Source organism: Sus scrofa, chromosome 4, assembly GCF_054392235.1.
Source record: "Sus scrofa isolate SSC_HxYL_T2T_F1_AM1 chromosome 4, Sscrofa_HxYL_maternal_Yorkshire_Landrace_v2.0, whole genome shotgun sequence".
NCBI lineage: Eukaryota > Metazoa > Chordata > Mammalia > Artiodactyla > Suidae > Sus > Sus scrofa.
Window position 1 is genome coordinate 134807089 of NC_139386.1, and position 17184 is coordinate 134824272.

General features: G+C 40.1%; 1 protein-coding gene and 1 pseudogene across 5 annotated transcripts in view; one reads left to right on the forward strand and one right to left on the reverse strand.

Moving 5' to 3' along the window:
- The window catches only part of ODF2L (outer dense fiber of sperm tails 2 like), a 604788-nt gene that overhangs the window by 82728 nt on the left and 504876 nt on the right, over positions 1–17184 (forward strand). The gene's annotated exons all lie outside the window — the stretch shown is intronic.
- The window catches only part of LOC146404292 (calcium-activated chloride channel regulator 4-like), a 45400-nt pseudogene continuing 41110 nt past the window's right edge, over positions 12895–17184 (reverse strand).

A 17184-nucleotide genomic window follows, 5' to 3' on the forward strand; every position in this document is an offset into this window, starting at 1 on the left:
AACCTTCTTTAGAGTGAAAAACACATTTAGTTTGAAATTGAGGGGATGGAAAAAGATATTTCATGCAAATGGCAATGACAAGAAAGTGAGGGTAAAAATATTCATATCAGATAAAATAGACTTTGGACTTTAAAACACAGTCCATGATGAAAGACAAAGAAGGACACTGTATAATGATAAAAGGATCAAAACAATAAGATATTACACTTATTAACATATATGCATCCAACATGGAAACTTAAGTACACAAAACAAATACTAGGAGACATAAAGAGGAAATTGACACAAATTATAGTTGGAGATTTTAACACCCCAGTGATATCAAAGGACAGATCTTCCAGACAGAAAATCAGTAAGGCAACAGAGATCCTAAATGACACAACAGAACAGTTGGACTTAATTGATATCCACAGAGCACTACATCTCCTAAAAACAGGATGCATATTCTTCTCAAGCATGCTTAGAACATTATCTGGGACACAAAACAAGCCTTAACACATTTGGGAAGAGAGAGATTATTTCAGGCATTTTCTTGACCACAATGGCATGTAACTAGAAATCAAACACAGAAAGAAAAACTAGAAAAAAAATGATTACATGGAGACTGAATAACATGCTACTAAAAAGAAAAAAAAAAGTGTCAATGATGAAATCAAAGAGGAAATCAGAAAATACCTCTAGACAAACAAAAATGAAAACAACCTTACAAAGTCTGTGGGATACAACAAAAGCAGTTCTAAGAGGGAAGTTCACAGCAATACAGGTCTTCCTCAAGAAATAATAAAAATTTCAAATAAACAACCTAACATATCACCTAAAAAAATTGGAAAAAGAGGAACAAACAAAACTCAAAGTCAGCAGAAGGAAGGGAAATAATAAAGATCAGAGAGAAAATTAAAAAGAGATAAAGCAAAAGAAAAGATCAATAAAACAAAGAGCTGTTTTTTGAAAAGATAAAATTGGCAAACCTCTATCGAGGCTCACCAAGAAGAAAAGAGAGAAGACCCAAATAAACAATATAAGAAATTAAAGAGGATAAATAACAACCGATGCTGCAGAAATACAAAAAATCCTAAAATTTATATGTCAGCATATTAGACAATATAGAAGAAATGGACAAATTTCTAGAAACATAGAGCCTGCCAAAACTGAATCAAGAAGAAACAGATTATTTGAGCAGACCAATCACTAGACATGAGGTAGGTCTGTAATTTAAGAAATTCCCTATAACAGATGTTTGGAACCAGATGATTTTACTGGGGAATTCTACCAAACATATAAAGTAGTTATACTTATCTTTCTCAAACTATTCCAAAAAATTGAAGAGCAGGGAGCACTCCCAAAGCCATTCTATAATAACAAAACCAGACAAAGAACTACCAAAAATGCTACACATCACTATACATAAAATTGATGGACAACAAGGATTTACTATATAGTGGGGAACTGTGTTCAACATCTTGTAATAACCTACAATGGAAAGGAATCTTTAAAAATACATGTGAAAGAGAGACATAACTGAGAAACTTGCAGACTAAGACTTCCATTGCAGCACTGTTTCCTAGGTTAACATCTGTAATGGCCTGGACGTTCAACAATAAATGTAGCCAACAAAAGTCACATTGTCAAGAGAAGAAAAGAAGGTATGACTGAAAATTAGGCTGAAAAGATGGACACCTAATTTTGTGATGTGGAAATAGCCTGAAAAGGGGGACAGAAGGAGATAAGACGAGCATATGGTGAGGAGTGTGAATTTTAAGCCATCGGCTGCATTCAGGGGAAGATGTGACGTGATTAAAATCATGTTTTAGGAAAGATGTAAGAACTCCCGTATAAGCGAGTAGTATCAGGAAACAAACAGCAGTCACAAGGCTGTTGCAGCCAGTGAGGTAGGGATGGACTGGATTGGTAAGAAAGGAAAACACGTCGATAGGTGTAAAATTAAATCATTGCTTTACCCGGTGAGGAATTTGTTTATATGCCATGTGCAAGGCTAAGATTCCAGTGGGACTAACCTCACTCAAAAGCAGCTTCAAACTTTTACATTTAAGAGTTGGAGAAACTTTTCAGTTGTACGTCCATATCTGACTGCTCGTGTCAGATAGGCAGTGATTACTGCAGTCAGGAGGAAAAAAGGTCAGCCGGGCCTAGAACCCAGTGGTTGCCTGTTATGTGTATCGTTACATGGCGAGACTTACGTAACGTCCTTAGTCATCAGGTGAGTGTACTTTGGTTTAGAACTGGGTGACCTGGCAAACTTACTGTAAAGATAGAATAATGCTTGAAGTGTGAAGTCCTGAATGAAAGTAAATTTACCACATCTGGCTACACTAAACACCTCATTCACCGCATTTTTGGATATGAAGATACAGAGAGAGGAGAACAAATTTTATATAATGGTGTGTTCACGTGATTTGTAACTTTTAAATGCTGAAATATATGGTATTTGTCCTACATTGTACCATTTGTTCCCAGATGGGAGGATGCAGCCCTGAGCCTCACACCCCCCGTGTTCCTTCCACTCCCTGCCGCCGCCTCTGTGGTTGCTCCTCTTCCCCAGCGTGCCCAGCTCTGTCTCTGCAGTGCCTTTGACCTTGTTCCCTCTTCCGGAAATGCCTTTTCTCTTTTGCTTCCTGGTAGAATCTCTCCCATGCTTCAAAGCTCAACGAAAATGTTCTTCTCTGGGGAACCTGCCTATCAGTTGATCTCTCCCTCTTCTGTGATTCCCACTTTTAATTATATAGATTATATCACCTTCAGTAGTGAGCTTTGCAAAACAAGTTCCCAGTTACCTTGTGATTAAGTCCAAAATTCTTGCAATGCCCCACCTCATAAAACCCACATATTTAAATCTTCAGCCTCATCTGCCAGTCCAGTCAGACCAGTCTGCACCAGGATCCCCTCCCAGACTTTTTGCCTGTGCTGTTCTCTTTGCCGTGGGCGTTATTTTCTACTCTCCTGGTGACTCTCTACTCAACTCTTAAGTTTTAGCTAAAATTTCTCTTAGACTTTTTATGACCCTTAGAGGAGGTTTCTTCTCCCTGACTTCATTGCCCAAAGCACTCTATACATGGTGTATCTGATGCTGTCTTTTCCATTAGACTTCATTGGTATGTTTGCTTTGCTCACAGTTTTATTTCCATTAATCAAACATGTTTCATGTACCTCAAAGGCATTTGCCAAATATTTTCTGCTAGAATGTATGAGAAGATAAATTCAAATCTTAATTTTGAGAGAAAATTTCTTACTCGCTTCACTCTTCTTGTGCCTGTATAATGCCAGACATGGAGTGGACACTCAATGATATCATTATATTTCATTTTCATAAGCATACTTTTTATTTATAACTTATTTACAATGGAAAAACTCAGAATTTTTTCAGGTAAAGTTGTTCCAATTATACCATTTTAAGTACTTGAGGATTTTCTATAAATACCTTGTGGAATAGTTAGCATATTTTTTCAGATCACCTTGTCAGTCCTTCTCACTTTTTTTTTTTTTTTTTGGTCTTTTTAGGACTATATCTGTGGTATATGGAGGTTCCCAGGCTAGGGGTTGAATTGGAGCTGTGGCTGCAAGCCTACACCACAGCCACAGCAGCACTGGATCCAAGCCATGTCTGTGACCTACACCACAGCTCACGGCAACGCTGGATCCTTAACCCACTGAGCAAGGCCAGGGATCGAACCTGCATTCTCATGGATGCTAGTCAGATTCATTTCTGCTGAGCCACGACAGGAACTCCTCAAACACGTTTGTAATTTCCTCCTACTCTGCCTGCCTACAAAGTTGGGAGACGTCTCCCCATCCAGGGTTCTCTCTAGCTCCGCTCTCTCTGGAAGGTGGTCTCATCCAGTCTGATGACCCTCAACTTAATATGTATGCACTGGAAATTCCAGACTGATATCACCTAGTATCTTCTTGATATCTTTATTGTGATGGCTAATATTGTGATCTTTATCAAACCTGGCCTATCCTAGCAGGGTTTTAAAATTTTTCTCTTTCTTTCCAATAACAAATTCTTATTCTCTTAGGAAGAAATAAAATGATCTTTGGTTAAAATAAAAAGTGACAGAAGAACAGATGTTATACTCATGCCAGCAGATCAATGACAGCTTCCTACTAGGACTTATACCCCTAAAAGCCTTCAAACAGCGGAAGGTTAACTGCAGTGACCACACTCCGGGCTGTAGCCAGTCAGTTCCTAACTGCTCCCATTTGTGATATTCCACCACCTCCTGAACTCTGTGCTCCCAGAAACCCAGAATGAGAGCAGTCTGTTTTCTTCAGAGCTTCACTTGGAAACAAAGCTGTGTCTGGCTTTACACATGAGGGTCCCCTTTTGCTCTCAGTTCCTTGAGGGAGGCCTTTCCTTTTACATCCTCCAGTCACGATCCTGCCCCAGTTTTCTTCATCCCATTATGGCATCATTATCTTTGATCCTTCTCTTCAGCTTGCATAGCACCTCTTATGTGTTAGTAACTTCTGGCAACTGTAAGTTCAAAATTTGTTCTGAATCTGTCCAGTAGATGTGTGGTCAAGTGTATGGATTGAAGCCAGACTACAAAGTTTTCTGCTTGCTATGTTAGTCACTTAAACGTTTTTGTGCTTTAGCATAATATCTGTACCTACTTCATAGGATTGGTGGGAAGGTGAAATAAATCAATGCACACAAAATCCAGAGAACATGGATGGCATTGCAACGAATGTCCTCTACCCATTACCTATTGTCACTGTGATTAGCACACTAATCCGAGCTGCTATTTCTCTGCAGAAACCTCCCAATCAGCATCCCTGCTTTCCCCCTTGTCTGGTGGAAATCCAGTTTCTACATGGTAACTAGAATGACCTTTTAAGGTATAGTTTACATATAAAGTGTGTTGATTTTCAGCATACATTTCTGTATTTTGAAAAGTTATACGTCATGTAGCTATAATCACAGTCGAGATATAGAACATTTCCATCAGGCCAAATAGTTCCCTGGTATCCGTTTTAGTCAGTCCTTCTCCCCAGCCAGCCCCAGGAAACACTAGTCTAATTTCCACCAGTATTATACTTACTAGAATTTCTTGTAAAAGGAGTTGTACATGATGGGCTCTGTGTGTGTGTGTGTGTGTGTGTGTGTGTGTGTGTCTTGTTCCTTTCTGTCAGCATGTTTCTGCGATTCACCCGTATTTTCGCATGTTGTGCATTGCTATTTGTTGTTGACTATTCCTTCACTGTGTGGACACACCATAATCTGATTATCCATTTAGCAGCTGATGAACATTTGTTTTTCCTCCCCTGCTGTTCAGTTATTATGGATAAAGTGACAATAAACATTTGTGTAAAACTCTGAGTGGACAATAAAAAATTGTTTAAAGTGTTTTGTTTTTATTAATAACACAACCGTGTACATTTTTACAAGTCTTTTAGTGCACATCTACACATATTATTTGGGGGTATATAATTAGGAATGGAATTTCTGGGTCATTGATTATACATACGTTCAACTAGAGTAGATAATATTCAAGAGTTTTCCAAAGTTTGTCACCCAAATTTGATGAAAGACATGAATCTACATATTTAAGAAGATCAGTAAACCTCAAAGAGGTTTCAGAGGTCTGTGCTGAGATACATGCAACACATTAAGAACTGCTTTCTCATCAGAGACCATGAAGGCCAGAAGGCAACAGGATGAATGCTCAAAGAAGAAAACCTACCAATTAGGAATATTCTTCACAGGGCAAAACTATCCTGAAGAAGTGGAAACAACCGAAATGTCCATGAGCTGATGAACAGATAAACTAAATGTGACATATTGATACAGTGGAATATTATTCAGCCATAAAAAGGAATGAAGTACTGTTATATGCTGTAACATGAATGAACCTTGAAACCATTATGCCAAGTGAGAGAAGCTAGACACGAAAAGTCACATATTTTATGATTCCATTTATATGAAATGGCTAGCATAAACAAATCCATGGTGACAGAAAATAGCCTGATTAGCCTGGAGTGTGGAGAAGAGGTGGGAAGTGACTGCTAAATGGGTGTAGGATTTCTTTCTGGGGTGATGAAATATTCTAGAGATAGAAAATGGTGATGGTTGAACCACATGGCGAATGTACCAAAAGGCACTGAATTGCATCTGTTACGTTCGACATTCTCATAAGAAATTAATGGAAAAGACTATGTCTTCAGTGGTAGATTTTTTAAGTACTGTGGCACCTGGAGTTAACTCTGGCCACAAGTTTTTCTAAGCTCAAATCTTACTACATGGCTGCCTACCTCAAATAACCTAATTCTACACCTAAAGCAGCTAGAGAAAGAAGAACAGAAAAAACCCAAATTTAGCAGAAGGAAAGAAATCATAAAGATCAGAGCAGAAATAAGTGAGATAGAAACAAAACAAATAAATGAGATAGAAACACAGAAAAGATCAATGAAACTAAAAGCTCGAGTCTTGGGGAGGAGGAATAGAAAAGGCCAGTACCTCCTCGAGAGCCTGTCCTGCTGTGGTTTCAGATGTCACTCAGTGGAGAGTGCCCAAAATTTGTTCCCTAGCAGTTTCTTAGGTAGATCTTGTAAGGCTCTTCTCTGCACAGTCTCTTGGCATGAAAGACCCCAAGTGGATTAAGTCCAGTAACCTTCTGTAGTTTTATTCAGTCAGTTAGGAACTCTGCACCTATGTATCAAACATGCATGAAGTTCTTAGTGCCTGAAGGTGGTTCTACTAGCAAATCTGTATTCCCCACCTTCTCTCTCCTGGCCATTTTTTTCCTGTTTCAGCAGCGTCAGGAACTCTGCCCATCTGGGGGTCCCGCAGTGCTGGTGTGAGAGGATTACTTGGCTTCCTGAGATTTACAGTTTATTTGGGAGCATCCTTTCTGAACACTGCACTTCCCTAAAAAGACAACTCAATGCTCTCCCTCCTAGTCCTCCCCTCTACTGGGGGCTGGTTAAGGTTATGGAATTTGGGGGTGTAGGTAGGCTCCAGCTTTGGCTGACCTAGAATGTCTCACCTGCTGTAAAGAGATGTGGCTTGCAATATTCCATGCTTGGGACCTGGGTTACCTAATACCTTTTGTTCTCAGATTTGTGCTGGCACAATTGATTTTGAGGAAGTAGAATCCAGGTGAGTATTAAGTTGTATCCTGTTTCAATAGCAAAATCACATGTTGAGGCCCAAACAGTGTGCTCTTGGGGAACTGGTACCTAAATGGAAGGTTAGTGGGTGGATGGTAAGGGTTTTATTTGCAATGGGCTTGATGAATCCCCTTCAGTGACTTAATGATGCTTCTTTAAGGTTGTAACTATTTATATCTTGTGATTTGTTTAGTATTTGTCTTTTTTGTTTAGTATTTATCCAGGCTTTAAACTCCATGGATTGAGAATGTCTTTTAATGTCTTTTTAACTGCTGTTTGTAGAGTGAAGGCAAATAGCAGGAGCTTAATGAACTGACTGACTGACTGACTGACTGATGGACTGGTGGCCGTCAGTGCTAAGGTTTTGGGTTTGGGGTACAGCAGTTCAGAGCTTCTCTGCGTGACAGCCACTGTGAATTGAGCGCTATGTGCAGGAGTGGGGCCAAGGAACTGCTGCTTTCTTTTTGTTTTTTTTTTTTTTGTCTTTTTGTCTTTTGTTGTTGTTGTTGCTATTTCTTGGGCCGCTCCCGCGGCATATGGAGGTTCCCAGGCTAGGGGTCAAATCGGAGCTGTAGCCACAGGCCTACGCCAGAGCCACAGCAACACGGGATCCGAGCCGCGTCTGCAACCTACACCACAGCTTACGGCAACACCGGATCCTTAACCCACTGAGCAAGGGGCAGGGACCGAACCCGCAACCTCATGATTCCTAGTCGGATTCGTTAACCACTGCGCCACGACGGGAACTCCCACCTGCTGCTTTCTAATGGGATTCACACAGCACTTGGAGGCCAGTCCTAGTACATCCCATTTTTATGGATGAGAAATCTAAGCTTTAACCCCAGTTTAACTCTGTGCTAAAGTCTGTCTCCAAGGAATTTGCAATTAGAAAATTTTTTTTACCAGTTTTACATATATATATAACTTAAAATATCAAGTATTTTTAGTACTTTTAATAAAAGCTAACCTTTCCTTATTCTACACATGAAACCTTTCTCAACCACATATTATTTCTTCCAATTTCTATTCCTTCTCTCTGCTGCATTTCATATCAAGATTCTTGAAAGAACTGTATGCTCGTACTTGATTTACTCACGCCGCATTCTTTACATAGCTGTCATTTGTAACTCTGTGTTGTTACAGTAACTGGTGGCCTCTGAGAACCGTGTTCTCTATTCAATGCAGCCAATATCGAGTGAGTAATCCACGAAGTCACAGTAGCTTACAGCTTTCTGCTTGCTTTCTGTTAAAACTATTCATTCTAAAATTAAATTAAACTAATTTATTTATTTGTAATTATTATATAGTTATTTATAAATTATTACGCTATCACTTATCTGTTATTAGACTAGGGCAGGGTCCACACACCTTCCACATAAAAAAACTCCTTGCTCTTCCACAGTGCTCACCATTGCATGCTTCCATGTTTGAATTGGCTTTCCTGAGGCACCATGGGGAAAACAGAAATATATTTCCCAGAAACCACATGACTTTGGGTTAGAATTGGTCAAGAGGGACATTCGTTTGAAATTTGGAAGGTATCAGTGGAATAGCAGCCATAGCAGTCTGAAGGTGAGGTGGTAGGGTCACTCAGAAGCAGGTGGAGATGGCTGGCACCTTGCCCTTCCCTCCTTCACATCCAGCTCTTCTTCCTGAGGGCTGGCCCTGCTGGCCTATCCGGATCCCAGACCCACCACAAGACACTTGGCACAAACTCCCAAAGGTGGCAGCTGTGCTGAGGCAACCTCTTCCCCAGACTTCTGCACCAGCCCGCCCAGTCCCAGTCTAGTCCTGGCCTTACACCCAGGCTAACTGCAGTGCCTCAGGGGGGCTTGTTAATGACTTTTCTGGATGCTCCAATTCCTTCTTCAGTTTTTACTTTCCCAGTTAATCCTGACAGTAAAGTCCCTGCTCTGTGATGATCTGTTACCGTGTATCAAACTCTCAAAACTTGGTGGCTTGAAACAACCATTTTATTATTTTCATGGTTTTGTGGGTTGACTGGGATGAGCCAGGTGGCTCTTCATCTGGTCTTACTTGAAGTCTGATAACTACAAATGGAATCACTTAGAGGCTTGACTTGGAATCGGAGATAAGTTTGTTTCTTTCTACATATAGTCTCAGAACCTCTCCATCAGCATAGCTGAGTTTTTCTTTATTTTAATTGGAGTATAGTTGCTCTACAATGTTGTGTTAATTTCACATGTACAGCAATGTGATTCGGGCGTCATACACATATACGCATTGTTTTCCAGATTCTTTTCCTGTGTAGATTACTACAGAATGTTGCGTAGAGTTTCTTGTGCTCTACAGCTGGTCCTCATTGATGATCTAGTTTATATGTAGCATTGTGTGTATCGCACAGCTCAATTTTGTAGATGGGCTCCCAGGAATACAAAAGTGGAAGCTTTCACAACTCCTACTGCATTCTACTAATTGAAGCAGGTCCAGCCCAGACCCAGTCTGGGAAGGGACCATACAAAGCATGAATCACAGACTTGTGAATCTTTGAAAACACAGAGTTTCCAAACTGCTATCATTTTTCCTGTTTGGCCTGCCGTAGGCCTGCCTCACTCTAATGTTGATTCAAAGTGTGCTTTTCCCAGTCCCACTTGAGGCTGCGTCATGGTGAGCGTTCATCAGACACTGTGGTCTGGCCCCCAGCATCTAATGTGCTCTCTGGGTCCCTCTGAGCCGCAGCACCAGCCGTCACTGGTAGCATGAGCAGGAGCACGGAGGGCAGTCCCCTGGGTTCTGGCTGAGCATCCGGTTGTGAATGTGTAGCACTTCTCAGTGTTACAGCTTTGGGCAGACTCCTGCAGGCAGGCGAAGACCCTCTTTGACCTTGCCAACTGCCCACCTCCAGGGACAGCCATTCGCTGGTTCTCTTCTCCATTCAGAAACCCTGGAGCCATCTGAGTCTCTGAGGTTGGTTCAGAGGCTGCCCTCGCCCCCACAGGGCATCCTCTTCTCCTCCCTCGGGACGACTTAAATCTTCCATAGCTGGCTTCCCTGCCAGAGGCAGTGGTCCTACGGTTCCCTTTCCAGACCTGCTACTTTTTGGGATTCACCACATCAACTCCGAGACCACAGATGTTGCTGTACGACACTGATGGAAAGCCCATGTGGAGGTCCCACATTGCAGCTGTTCCTGCCAGTTTACCCTGGACTGTGGCCAGAACTGGCTTAGTGGGCGTGAGACCTTTGCACGTGCTCAGAGCCCCATGCTTAGAAGGCCCGGCCCTTGGTTTAATGCTTTGCTGTTGCTGTCTTGAAATTCATAATTGTTTTTGAATTGAGGCCCCCCATTTTCATTTTAAACTGGGCCCTGCAAGTTATGTTGGAGATCTCAACCACGTCAGTGGTAGCCATTCATTTTATTTTATGGTTGTAATAATTCACAGTTAGCTCCCTGATGCAGACTTGAGCATAGGGCTCATCAGTGCCTGTCCTGGGAAGGGACAGCCCGGTTTGGGACCTACGGGAGCCTGGCTGCTGCACTGAATCGCTGGGGGAGTAGGACCAGCCTGGTACGCCTTCCTTGCAGAGCTGCGGGGTGGGCACATGGGAAGGAACAAAGGACGTCTGACTCTCTCTTGGTGTATCTATTGCCAGCCAGAGTTGTAGGCCTTTGTCTTCTTTTGGGAGGTGTCCTCTCCCAAAGTCCTCCATGTTACCTGTGTATCCTGTGTGCTATTATGGACGGTCGACTGGGACCAGCTCACTGGAGGAACAGGATGACAACACACTTGCTGCCTCAGCAGCCTGGTCCCCGGCTGCTCAGACGCGAGCTCGTGTTCCACTACATGTCGTAAGAATAAATCAGAACATCGCAGAGTTAAGGGCTTCCAGCTTTCCTCTAACGTTTGATCTTTGCACTTCTCATTCAAACTGCAACACCCCTCTTGTCCATCCTGCCACTAAGACCAAATTAAATGTGCCAGGTCACAAGTCCGGTCTGTGTTTGAAGATGCTAAGGATTACACTGGACTTAACCCACTTGGCTTTCGTTGTGGTTTACTTCTAAGTCGGTAAATAACTCCTGCCAGAACTGAATGAGGTAAGGATGCAAATGAGGGACGATCATCTTGAGTGCCTCTCCATTCCTCAGGGAGCTGAATTTTTGCGGTAAAACTCACTTCGCAACATGACAAAAATGTTGGAAGGAAAAAGAAACCTTATGCCTGTAAAGCTGGACTCAAAGGTCCACCTACTCCCATGAAGTCACATTCTCTTAGGGCCGTGGTAGGCCGTGGATAGATGCTCTGTGTTCCTTTTTTGTCCCCTCACTCTCGGGGTTTCTGTGTTCATGGCTGTGGTCTGCCTCTTAGCTCTGCTCTTTCCAGTCTGCATTCTCTAACTGATCTAGGTCATCGCTGCGGCTTCGATGCCATCTATATGCTGATACCCATGAAGTATGTATCTCTACCCAACAACTAATGTTTGGGCACGGGGCCTTTGAATTCAGCTGACAATGTGATAATGCTGGTTGGCCTTTATTCACAGGTCCCCTAAAGGTAACTGTTCAAACGCAGCTCTTTAATCTGTCTGTTAGAATCCTCTTTTCCTGAATCTTCCCTGTCTCAGTAAGTGGTACTTCCATTTGTCCATAGTTCAGTTAGAAACTTGGGATTCACCCGCCCGTCTTTATTTCTCCCACGCAATCCATGGCCATATCTTCTCCATTCCACTTTATTTTTAGTGTTTCACCTCCCCTTCCTTCTTCTCTATGTAAAATCATTTCAGTCCCAGGACAACTGCTATTAACTCTCTCACTGGATGATATTTCCTTAGATGTATTGCAGAATCCCTTAACACACAGAAACCAGAGAACTGTGTGGAACTGTAAATTAGGGTACACTTCAGATCATCAGCGCCTTCCTTTACTCTTAGAGTGAAACTCACACACGCCCCGCGCGCGCTGCGCCTTTCGGAGTCCAGTGGAGATCGGATCTTGACCGTCGTCTTTGAAGTGAATTGAGGGAGGATTTGAAATCCAGCTCTGCCTCAGGCTGTAACTCTAAAGGACGGAAAAAATGTTTTTAACACATTTATTTTTCCTTCTTTATCTGAAACAAGGGCAATGCATAGTAGTTTCACTAATTCTTCCCTACAATTAAAGAAAAGCACACAAAGATGTATGTGTTTTTCAGGGAAAAAGCATGGATAAATGCCTATATTCAGATGAAATAAGGAAAAAAGCATTTTATGACAGGTGGTAACTGATTTGTGTGATGGACCATTTAATTTCCATAAGTTTCAATAAACATGACACCAGCTGTTATGGCCTATTATTGGAGACCTTGTGGGGAAACAAGGTCACCAATACCTAAGAGGACCAAGATCAAATTCAGTTTCTCCCAAAAATTGCTCCTTTGCTATTTTATATTTGTATTTTGACTATTTAGATAGACAACTTCAAGATCTTGATGAAGTTAGAAACATTCCAGAAAGCTTTTGTGTGAAATAACATAAATCAGATAGCAAGAAGAAAAAAGATTTTTATTCATTTCTATCTGTAATAAATGAAATAATGAGTAAATACAATTACATTTTTAATATTGACTTACAGTATTTCATATATCTCTGGATGTTTGTATTTAACCTAAATATCCATTCTAGATTTCTTAAAATTATTTTCATGAGCTAATGATCTACAGCAGAATTTAAAAATTCACAGATATCCTTCAATTTTTTTATTTTATTAAAACCCAGTCTTTGATCTAATTGCATTTCTTTTCTTCTTTAAAATACAAATAGTGGCACTTAAAATAGCACTAACAACTGCAACAGATCCAACTACCAACAATACCAAGGCAGAAATGTTAATTCTGGGATTTGGGTGACTTTTACCAGGACTGGGATCTGCTTCGGGAGTAAACAAAGCTACTTGTGCAATGTTGGATACTTTCGATGTCAAGTTGCTTTTATCCACACTTTGAATGGCAATGAATATGTGGGTTGCATTTTCTTCTGAGAGATTTCCTGGTTTGAATGCAAAGCTTTCCTTGGTGTTGGCCTCGCTTGGTAACAGATCAGAAGTGTTTATTTGCAGAGCGTCGTCAAAATTATCCCTTAGATCCAAGAGACTTCCGCTTATTCTTACGATATACTGTTCAGCTAAGAAAGAAAAAAGTTACATGTAGCTTAGAAACTAGAGCGTACCATAATAAATTCCTTTTTATTATTTCTCCTCAAAAATATTTAGTTATGTCAAGCTTATATTAATATCCAGAGCCTTATTTATTTTTCCATAAAAACTGAATCCTGAATTTAAAACCCTACCAAATACTACCTTCTTTGTATGAAAAGTGATAGCGGATTAAAGTGTGTCATGTTTGACTCAAAACACGAAATTATAAAATTAATACTTTTCTGTGCTATCAATTAAACGTCATTTTTCCTTTTACCCACCCTTACATCCGTGCTTTTGCAACGCATATGTTCTGCAGGACCTCTCATCCTTACCTGTTCCGACATCAAAATCGTCTCCCGGTGCCGTCCATGTTATCCTGATCTCATCCTCATCTGAGGTGGCCTCCAGGTCTGTGATTTGACTCGGTGGGTAGAGGTCAGGTAAAGGAAGCTTTGAAACATTTGAAATCACAAATGCACCTCCAGACGCTATTCTGGTGAAACTCTCCAAGTCTGTCTGTGTGTCCTCATCACTTTCAGGTCTCGGTGGATTCCCTTCAATTTCCCCTGCGTGGAGTATGTCCTTGTTTATAGTGAGCTTAATACCACCAGTGTTTTCAGCTGATTTCCCCATCCCACTTGTCATTTCCTTTTTTTCGTTTACTCAATCGCATTTTATCGAGGTTGGTTATAAAGTCGTAAGTCAAGATAGTAGAGAAAGAAAAAATATATAAATGTGTTTATATGAAATCCAAGATAAAATATTACCTAGAAATATTTTTGAAAAATTATGAGAAATTATTTACTCAGTGTCATTTTTGATAACTTGTATTCTAGAGTATTCCAACCCCTGATATATATATTTTTGAATATGTAAAATTAATTGAGCAGAACTTTGGTTTTCTTCTAGCTGTGTATTACCTATTACCCCTTTTATGATTTTTATGTCACAGAAATTATAAAGGTAGTTTGGCAGATCAGAGGCTCTCTGTGCATGGGTGACACTGTTCTTGGAGATTCATTTGTCTTTGTGCTCTCAAACTCTTTGGTGGCAAAATTCTGTCTCTAACATCCTTCCCAGCATATTGTAGGATAAAATCAGATAACTAATTGCTTTGGAATTACGGGTACAAGAAAAAGGGTGCATAATGGCCCTTTTTGAAAAAGGAATTGCTTTACTTCCCCAATTGTCTCCAAGCTGAGAGGAAACCTGAGGAATTCCTTCCAACCAGTTTTCTCTCCCACTGATTCAAGTTTCAAGGAACACTGCTTCTGATCCTATTTCAACTGCCAGCTGAGCATTCTCAAAATCATAAGTTAAGGGGCCAGGCAAAGGAGAACTAACAAAGAATGCATTTTTTAAAACTAATACTTTCAGAGTTACTTTGTTGAAATAGAATCAAATACAACTGTATATTCTTTTTTATTATAGTAAAATAAACATAACATAGAAGTCACCATTTTAACTATTGTTAAGTATACAATTCAATGGCATTGTCTTAGTCATGGGACTGCTTTAACAAAATACCACAAACTGGGTGATTTATAAACACAAAACATTTATTTCTCACAGTTCTGGAGGTTGGGAAGTCTAAGATCAAGGTACTGGCAGATCTGGTGTCTGGAGAGGACGCACGTCCTGATTCACAGAGAGCTGTCTTCTCTCCGTGTCCTCACGTGGTAAAGGATGAGGGGCACTCCAGGGTCTTTTGTTATAAGGCGCTACTGCCATCCATCAGGACTCTGCCCTCATGGCCTGAGCCCCTCTCAGAGGCCTCACCTCTGAGTGTCATCATATTGGGCATTAAGTTTCAGCAGATGAGTCTGAGGGGCACACGAACATTCGGTCTGCAGGCAGCATCAAGCGAGTGTACTCGCATTGCTGCGCAGTCTCCACCACCACCCATCTCCAGAGCTTCAGAATCCCAAATGCTGAAATTCTGTACCCGATCGATAATAATCTCTTTTCCTGACTCCTCTCAGCCCCTAGTAACCACTGTTCCACTTTACGTCTCAATGTATTTACTGGTAGATACCTCATATAAGTAAGTGGTATCATGTGATGTTTGTCCATAGTGTCTGGCTTATTTCCCTTAGTATGTCTTCAGGTTACATCCATGTTGTAGACTATGTCAGCATTTCTTTCCTTTTTGAGGCCGAATGCTGTTCTGTTGGACGTATACGCTGCGTTTTGTTTACCCATTTATCTGTCACAGCAGTTTGGATTGTTTCCTTTCCTTGGCTTCTGTTAATAATGCTGCTGTGCACACGTGTGTACAAATATCTCTTTGAGGCTTTTGAGTATGTACCCGGAAGTGGAATTGCTGGGTCAAAGTGTAATTCTGTGTTGAATTTTTAAAAAGAGTAGCCATCCAGTTTTCCACGGCAGTTGCATCATTTGATATTCCCACCAGCTGTTCACAAAGTTTATGGTTACTCCAAATCTCACCACACGTGTGACTTTCCGTTGGCATCCTAAGGGGTGTGAGGTGGTATCTCACTGTGGTTTTGATTTGCATGTCTTTAATGATTGGGGATGCTGAGCATCTTTTCATGTTCTTAGGGCCATTTGTATACATCCTTTGGAGAAATAATCTATTTAAGTCCTTTGCCCGTTTTTGAATGAAGTTTTGTTGTTGAGTTTTAGGAGTTTTTTTATATTCTGGATATTAATCCCTTAGGAGGTAAATGTTATGCAAATATTTCTTCCCATTTCGTAGGTTGCCTTTTAATTCCATTAATAATAATGTTCTTTGATTCACAGTTTTCAATTTTGTTGTAGTTCCTTTATTTAATCAATTTTAACTTCTGTTGCCTGTGTTTCTGGTGTCATCCAAGAAATTGAAATTTAATGTCATGGGGTTTTTCCCCTGTACTTTCTTCTAAGAGTTTTGTAGTTTTAGGCCTTTGATTCATTTTGAGTTCATATGTGGAGTAAGGAAAGGGTACAGCTTTGTTTATTTATTTTTTATTTTTTGCATGTGGATATTCAACTTTCCCCGCACCCTTTGTTGGGAAGACTGTCCTTTCCCCATTGAACGGTATTGACACCCTTGTCAAGGATCTGTTGACCATGTATATGCAAGGATTTATTTCTGGGTTCTCTTTTGCATTCCATTGGCATATGTGTCTGTCTTTTTGCCAAACCACACTATTTGGATTAGTATAGCTTTGTAGATAATTTAGAAATACAGAAGTATGATTCCTACAATTTTGTTCTTTTTCAAGTTTTTTGTTTGTTTTGTTTTGTTTTGTTTTTGCTCTTTGGGGTTCCCTGAAATCACATATGAATTTTAGGATGCCTGTGTTTTAATTTATACATAAACATTGTTAGGGGTTTGATATGGATTGCATTAATCTATAGAGCAGTTTGACGTTTTAGCAGTATTGTCCTACAATCTATAAACATGGGGTACGTTTCCTTATATAATCTTTAATTTCTTTTAGCAACATTTTGTAGTTTTCAGTGTGCCAGTCTTTTACCTCCATGGTTAGGTTAATTACTAATAAGTATTTTATTCTTTTTGATGCAATTGCAAATAGAATTGTTTCCTTAATTTCCTTTTTAAATTATTTATTGTTAGTTATTCTTTAAGTGTTTGATAGAATTCACCAGTGAAGCCATCAAGTCTAGGGCTTTTTTTGGTTGAGAAGTTTTTGATTACTGATTCAATCTTCTTACTAATGATACATTCATTTGTTTTTCTATTTATTTTTATTATAGTCTTGGTAGGTTTTGAGTTTCTAGAAATTTGTTCATTTCATCTAGGCTATTCAATTTGTTGGTATACAAATAAATGTTCATAATACTCCCTATAGTCCTTTTTGTTTATGTAGATTTGGTGATAGTGTGTTTATTTTCATTTCTGATTTTAGTAATTTGAGGCTTTTCTGTTCCTTAGTTAATTTAGCCAAAGTTTT